Raw genomic sequence first — 7,905 nt, forward strand, 5'->3', positions numbered from 1 at the left:
GAAGTTCTTACGCACATTCGTGCAAAACTTCCTATGCTGCAGCTGATGTCCTTTTCCCCTCGTCCTGTCTCCACGTACCACTGAAAGAGACTGGCCTCACCGCTATGGCCGCCACACCTCAGGTATTTATTAAACCTGGATCAGGTACCCTCCTCAGTCGTCTTTTCTCAAGGCTAACAGACCCAGTTCACTCAGCCTTTCTTCATAGGGGAGATGCTCCAGGCCCTTCACCCATCTTTGTGGCCCTCCGCTGGACTCTTTCCAAGAGATCCCTGTCTTTTTGAACTGGGGAGCCCAGAACTGGACACAGTACTCCAGATGAGGCCTTACCAGGGCACAGTAGAGGGGGAGGATCACCTCCCTCGACCTGCTGGACACGCTCTTCTTAATGCACCCCAGAATGCCATTGGCCTTTTTGGCCACGAGGGCACACTGCTGGCTCATGGCCAACCTGTCATCCACCAGGACGCCCAGGTCCCTCTCTGCAGAGCTCGTCTCCAGCAGCTCATCCCCCAGCCTGTATTGATGCATGCAATTATTCCTCCCTAGGTGTAAGACCCTACACTTGCTTTTGTTGAACCTCATCCGGTTTCTTACTGCCCCGCTCTCCAGCCTGTCCAGGTCAACAGGTGGATAAAGGACAAAGAGCTGCCTCTGAGAAACAGTCAGGATCATGTTGAGAGCTGGTGGGTGAAAATAAAGGACTGAACCAATAAAAGACATCTAGTGGTTGTGGTCTACTACAGGCAGGCTGATTAGGAGGAATTCTGTGGATGAAGCCTTCTTGCTTCAACTGCAGGAAGTGTCACTCTCACAGGCTCTCATCTTGATAGGGGCTTTCAATTACCCAAATGTCTACTGGAAAACAATACAGCAGGCTGCAAGCAGTCTTGAAGACTCCTTGAGTGTGTTGAGGATAACTTCCTGGTCCAGGTATTAGACATGTCAACCAGAGGTGAAGCATTTCTGGACCTGGTGCTCACCAACTTAGAGGAGCTAATGAAAGAAGTTAAGACTAGAGGCACCCTGGGCAGTAGTGAACATGCCCTAGTAGAATGTAATCTTGATAAGGGTAGGCCTGGCAAAAAGCAAAGTTAGGAGAGCACACTTCAGGCTATTTAAAGGATTACTGGGTGAGATCCCCTGGGAAGCTGTGTCTTAGTGACAACGGAGTGGAACAAAGCTGGCTACTCTTTAAGGATGCCTTTCTGAGAGTGCAAGAGCTCTGTGTTCCTCAGTAGAGGAAAACAAGCAGAGGAGGCAGGAAACCAACGTAGCTTGGCCGCTGGTCAAACTGTGGGATAAGAACGACAGGTATAGACAATGGAAACAAAAACACGTAGTCCAGAAAGAATACAGGGATTCCATATGGATGTGCAGGGGTGGAATAATGAAACCAAAGCACAGATGGAACTGCCCTTTACTTGGGATGTAAAAAACAAGAAGGGATTCTGTAGGTACTTTGGTCAGAAGAGACAGGCCAAGGAGAGCATGCCCTCTATGATAACTGTGAAGGGAGAACTGGCTACAACAGACATGGAGAAGGCTGTGGTATTCATGGAGTTTTTTGCCTCAGTCTTCACTGGCAGTCAGGATTCTCATGCCTCTCACATCCCTGAACCTCACATCTCTTAACTTCTTGGCGGGAACTGTGGGAGCAAAATCCCCCCCCACTGTAACAGCAGAGTAAGTCAAAGACCACCTCGTGAGACTGAATGTGTACAAGTCAATGGGGCAAGACGACATGCATTCCATGGCCCTAGGGGAGCTGGCTGATGTGGTTGCTAAGCCATTCTCCATCAAATGGTGGCTGGCAGGTGAAATCCCTGTTGACTGGAAAAAGGGGAACATCGCTCCCATTTTTAAGAAAGGGGAGAAAGTCCAGCTTCTCATTTCCCTATGCACCTCTTAATATTCTCAAGGCTGGGGCACTGAAGCAATTCCTACTCAGCTTTCCGGCTCACTGGGAGGAAACCTACCTTAGACATGGTGCATCAGCTCCCCCCATCTCTGTGTAGGCTTGATATCCAGTTGAGCTTTTCCAGGTATCTGCTCCTGCTCTTCTAAAATGATTCCTGAGGTTCTGTAGACTGCACTGTATGTTCTGCTCAGAGGGGGAATTGTATTGGGTTTATGTGGCAAGGTTTTGGTAGCAGGGGACTGCAAGGGTGGCCTCTGTGAGCAGAGCCCAGCAGCTGCCTCATCTCAGATCAGAACCAGCTCCTGACAGCTCCAAAAGGAACCTGGTGCTGGCCAGACCTGAGCCATGAGTAGTGCCGAGTGCCCCTGTGAGAGCAGATGTAAGAAGGGAAAAAAATGCTTCACAATAGCAGCTGGGAGCGAGGAGTGAGACATGAGAGGGAAGCAGCCCTACAGCCACCAAGGTCAGTGCAGAAGGAGTACAGAGCAGCAGCTCCCTGCAGCCCAGGAGAGGCACCACACGGAGCAGATCTGCTCTTGCAGCCATGGAGGAACCTGTGGTGCAGCAGTGGATGTGGACTGAAGAAGGTGCAGCCCACGGAGCCCCCCAGGAGCAGGGCCTGGGCCGGAGCTGCAGCCCGTGGGGACCTGCTCTGAAGTAGTCTGCCTTGGAAGTATGAACCCTGTGGTATGGACCCATATTGGGGCAGTTTTCAAAGGACCGCAGCTTGCACAGGGACCACACAGAATCAGTTCAGGAAGGATTGCATCTCACTGGAAGAGACTCCACACCAAAGCGGAGGAAGACTGACAGTGAACAGTTGGCAGAGATAAATGTACTGGACTGACCACAACCTCCTTTCCCAATCCCACTGTGCCATTCAGATAGAGGAGGGTATTTTTACTTCTCTTTTTAACTGTCATTGCTCCAGTTGTTATTAGCTCTGAGTACTGGGAGAGAGAGTGGTGCTCAGCTTCCTACCAGTGTTAAATCACTATAGGGGCATTATATGGTGCAGAGATCTTCCTTGACTTCAGTGAGACAGACCTGGAGTGCTAAGGCCTGAACAATGGGCCCTGAGCCAACGCTGGCCTCTAGGTGAACTTCTCAACAAAGCATTATATGACATTAGTATTTGATTATTAGCAAAATATGTAGCTTAGATAAACTGTCTCATTAGCAGGATGTACAACTTAGATAAAACATTATATGAATGTACTAATTTTTACTTGTTTAGAAGCATGATATCAAGGCCAAGTACACAAACTCCCTTGGTTCCTCCCTTGACCAGGCTTGGGGTGGAATCCAAAAGGAGAATGAAACCAGATGTTTCCACCCTTGAAGTTAGGTAAGCTTGTTTATTCAGCAGTATAAAAGCTGGACCCTCTTACAGCAATACTGGAGACCTCACCTATGGATGGACACGTCATGTAAGACCTCCCAGTTACCAGGAAAGACTCACCAAATCCTTGCGGTAACCAGGGCTCCTCAGCAATTGCAGAGCTGGATGATGGTAAAGTATTAGGGCCATTGCTCTCTGTTAATCATTATGACTTTTGCTGTATAGTAATGTCATTGCCTTATTTCTAGTCTATTGCTTATTTTTTGTATCATCTTGAACAGTAAAAACAAGTTTACTCTTTTGAACTTGATAAATGTTTTTGCATCTATTGGTAAAACCAGGCCCAAAATCAAAAGATTAATAAAATAGCTGTTTTAGTGGCACACACTAATCATAATAATAATAAAAAAAGAATATAAATGGTAAGTAAATTTTATTGAGCACCTTCCCACAGACAGGATTTGTGCAGCTTGTTGTAGGAAAATCCATTCAGCATCCACTGATAATGCAGGAAAGTGTGGTGCCCAGTCTCTGAAGGAGAGTAAGATTCACTTATTACTGTTTCTCTGTCTTAAAAAGAGCAATTTAATTACACTATTTTTTTTTGCTGAGGCTTTCTCACTGAGATCTGGAAGGAACCATGAGTCATTTATTCCCCCAGTCTGACTTGCAGAACATTCTCTTGTTTCGCAAGAGTTGGGAGAAGTCATTTCCCCATCAAGAATGCAGAGCAAAGAAATAGAAATGAAGAGCCTCAGGAGCAAATCAGGTTATCACAGGTGTCCAATCCTGGGAGAGTTGACTGGGACGTTCTGGTTCCAGTTTGACCTTCCCAGCCCTGCACTTCAGAAACACACTTTCCATGGAGCAGAAAGTGGCCTGTGACACTCTTGGCGGGACTCAAATGAAGCAATCTCTCTGCAAAAGAACAGGCTCAGTGTCTCCTGCCGGCATCTTCATTCGAGAAACCCTGCTTCAGTTGAAAGATACAAGAGAAGCATCGTGCTTCCTGCAACCTGTGTGCTAGCCTTCTGTGAGTGTCATTGGTTGTATGGACTACCAGTGGGGGTCACAATGCGCTCAGAGACTCCACAGAGGATTACACAACAATTTATCTTGCAGGTGTTTGGCTAATTGCACAGAGTAAGGCTACAAGTATTATGTGGTGGATGGATGGGGAATTTGGATGCATCTCTGAGCCCTAATCCATCTCCCGGGGCTCTTCCTTAGCCCCACAGAACAAAACCCATCCCTGTATAGAGATGGGGTATGGAACTGGCTTCAGGCTCATCACATGGCAGTGGAAAACTGGGCCTTACTTGTCCATTTGGCAACATCTCTGTCTCTGCAGGTGCCCCCAGTCTCCATCTTCCTGCTGCCTTGGGTGATCCCACTGGGAAACTCTACCACTGTCTTTTGCAGGTGTCTGTGCCATGGTGGGAACATAGTACTGTACAAGGATGCTGGAGAGGAGCTCTGCAGAGAGGGACCTGGGCGACCTGGTGGACGACAGGTTGGCCATGAGCCAGCAGTGTGCCCTCGTGGCCAAAAAGGCCAATGGCATTCTGGGGTGCATTAAGAAGAGCGTGTCCAGCAGGTCGAGGGAGGTGATCCTCCCCCTCTACTCTGCCCTGGTAAGGCCTCATCTGGAGTACTGTGTCCAGTTCTGAGCTCCCCAGTACCAAAAAGACAGGGATCTCTTGGAAAGAGTCCAGCGGAGGGCCACAAAGATGGTGAAGGGCCTGGAGCATCTCCCCTATGAAGAAAGGCTGAGTGAACTGGGTCTGTTTAGCCTTGAGAAAAGACGACTGAGAGGGGACCTGATCCAGGTTTATAAATGTCTGAGGTGTGGCGGCCATAGCAGTGAGGCCAGGCTCTTTTCAGTGGTGCGTGGAGACAGGACGAGGGGAAACGGCCATCAGCTGCAGCATAGGAAGTTTTGCACGAATGCGCGTAAGAACTTCTTCACGGTGAGGTGACGGAGCACTGGAACAGGCTGCCCAGGGAGGTTGTGGAGTCTCCTTCTCTGGAGATATTCAAGTCTCGCCTGGACGCCTACCTGTGCGACCTGGTGTAGGGAACCTGCTTTGGCAGTGGGGTTGGTCTCGATGATCTCTAGAGGTCCCTTCCAACCCCTACAATTCTGTGATTCTGTGATTCTGTGAAGGATGGTTACCAGTTCTGAACCCTGGAGCTACATGGTAGCACAGCTGAGTTCTCCATCTCTACGGCCACCCAAATGGACAGAAGTCAGCTGCCAATATGTGGATGGAGGCAATGGGACTGTGCTGACTCGCATGACACCATGGAGGTCAAAGTTGGAAGGTGAGGGATGTGATGTGGTTGTGCCAAGACCCTTCAAGTTGGGCGGCTGGGGCACAAACAGCCACTTCCCCATCCACATGACGGGCAAGATTTTTCCCCTTTTTCCTGGCTTGGAGTGGTAGAGATGACCATCACCTCTGCCTGAGACAGGTGGTAGAGTTATGGAAACCCAGTGGCTCCTGCAAAACTTCTCATGTCCTCTCCTCTCCCCACACAGTTCTGTCTTCCCAAGCCTGTTCTTTCTATCCTGCCCGGTCATGAGGTCGCTGCAGGAGCTGACATTATGCTCCACTGCACCATCAAATGCTCCAAAGCTGTTTCCTATCCCTGGAGGGCCAGGCAACTGCCCTCAAAATTTCAGTGGAATACACAGATTTCTACCTCTCCTGGGTGGATCACAACAAGGGGGGCTGCTAAAGCTGCCAGTGCTACACCGAGGGAACTCCAATCAACTAGTCTGGAGTCAGCAATACACTGGAACTGGTAGTGAAAAGTGAGAGAACCCCTCTTCAGCCACATCCCATGGAACTAGAAACAAGGAGGTAGAGGAACAAAGCGGGTGTAACGGGCATAAGTAGAAGATTACAGCTTCCTTCAGATGCATTTGAGTCTTGTCAGCTCCTCTGAGTCGCTATAGGTAATCTATAATCTTTCTGGCACACTGTTTGCATGGTGGATGTAGGGAAAGCATTCAGTGCTGAGGTGGAGGGGCTGCCTGCTCTCATTCAGTTCTGAGAGTTGCTACCTGTGCCCAGAGTCACTGCTCTCTTGCCCCTCCAGCTCTGTGTCTTGTCAGGAAGGTGCCATTCTGGGGACATCAGCCACAGTCCACTGCATGTGTCAGTGCCATCAGACAGTCATGTTGCTATACAAGTCTAGGAATGTCAGCATCCAGCAGAGAGCCTGGCCAGTCAAGGGCATGGCAACGTTCACCATCACTCAGGTAGCCTGAGAAGATGGGGAAGCCTATGCCTGCCACTACATGGAATGGATCGGACCCCAGCAGCCTTTCACAACTCAGCCCCTTTGCTGAGCTTCTGGTGAGAGCATGAAATACAGCTGTGACCCCATGCTGGGTTTGGGGACCTGCAGGTACACCAAGGGCTGTCCTCAGTCCCTGAGTTGCTGGAAAAACTTGGACTTTGGGCTGGGGGCTTCCCCCAATAACATGGAGAGGATGTTCTGCCCCAGAGCAGCTTGGGATGAGAATGAGAAAGTGGTTGCAGATGTACTGTCCCTTTCCGAGTGCCTCACTTGTCCCCTCCTGACAGATCACAAACTGGTCAGGTCCAGCCTGTCCCTGAAGCCTCTAGGCTGTGTCCAGCTGGGGACCAATGTAACACTGTGGTGCACCAGTGGAGTCCAGAGAGCCCAGTATTACTTCTGGAAGATCTGGGAGATTGTTATCTAGAAGATCTGGGAGGGTTTATAGAGCAAGAAAGCAACGTGGCCACCTTTGTACTACCCCATGTGATGGGACACAATGGTGGGACCTACGCCTGCAGCTACTGTCCCTGGTCACAGCGGTACATCTCATCACAGTCCAGCAGCAGCGTCTGGCTGACAGTTGTAGGTGAGATCCAGCTCTATGTTCCCATTAACCTCTTCATCCTCAGTGCCAGGACGCACTGGGTTGGGTGACAGATCAGAGACTGTGGGTAGGGGCATTTCCCCAGGAGCAGGGATGTGGGAAGTGGGGGCAGACAGAAGCCCTTAGGGGTCCTCTTTGTTCCCTGTAAACCTATTCCTCTTTAGCCCAGGACTCCCCAGCATGCTCCTTTATCCACAAGTCTGCTTGCCCTGGGAGCCCCTTGTGTCTCCCCTTTGTCCCCTTGGGTAACCTGTTGCACCCTTTGCTCTGGGAACTCTCTGGACCCCCCGGTTCCTCCTAGAGGTCCCCAATTTTCCCCTGGAATTCCAGTGACTGTCCTTTCCATCCCTGTAATTATACGTGGAGCAACATGGTGCACCTAGCCCTTGGGGTGGAGGTCACGATCCTGCTGGGGCTGATGGTAGCTGAGGCTGTGAACAGCCAAAGGAACACACCAGGACAGCTGCCACTGGAATGAGACACAGCTCCCAGATGGGAGGTCGTGCTGCCACAGCCACCTAGATTGAAGGGCTCAGTCAGTACGTGCCCAGCACACAGAGCTCCCTGTAACAGGCATCCTCCCACCTGAGACCAGTAATGGGATATTTCTCCTTAAGTCCTTTATGATGAAATAAACCATCCCTTCCTTTTCCTGCTGCCTCCAGCAGTCACCTTTGTGGGATGGGGCAAGGTTCAGGGTGGACTTTGAGCTCTGATTGGCCTGGG

The 7,905-nt window shown here is 50.1% G+C and overlaps 1 pseudogene; it reads left to right on the forward strand.

Moving 5' to 3' along the window:
• Positions 1–4,167: 4,167 nt before the first annotated feature.
• LOC104913974 lies at positions 4,168–7,657 on the forward strand (annotated as a pseudogene).
• The last annotated feature ends 248 nt before the right edge of the window (positions 7,658–7,905 follow it).

Source organism: Meleagris gallopavo, chromosome 22, assembly GCF_000146605.3.
Source record: "Meleagris gallopavo isolate NT-WF06-2002-E0010 breed Aviagen turkey brand Nicholas breeding stock chromosome 22, Turkey_5.1, whole genome shotgun sequence".
Lineage (NCBI taxonomy): Eukaryota > Metazoa > Chordata > Aves > Galliformes > Phasianidae > Meleagris > Meleagris gallopavo.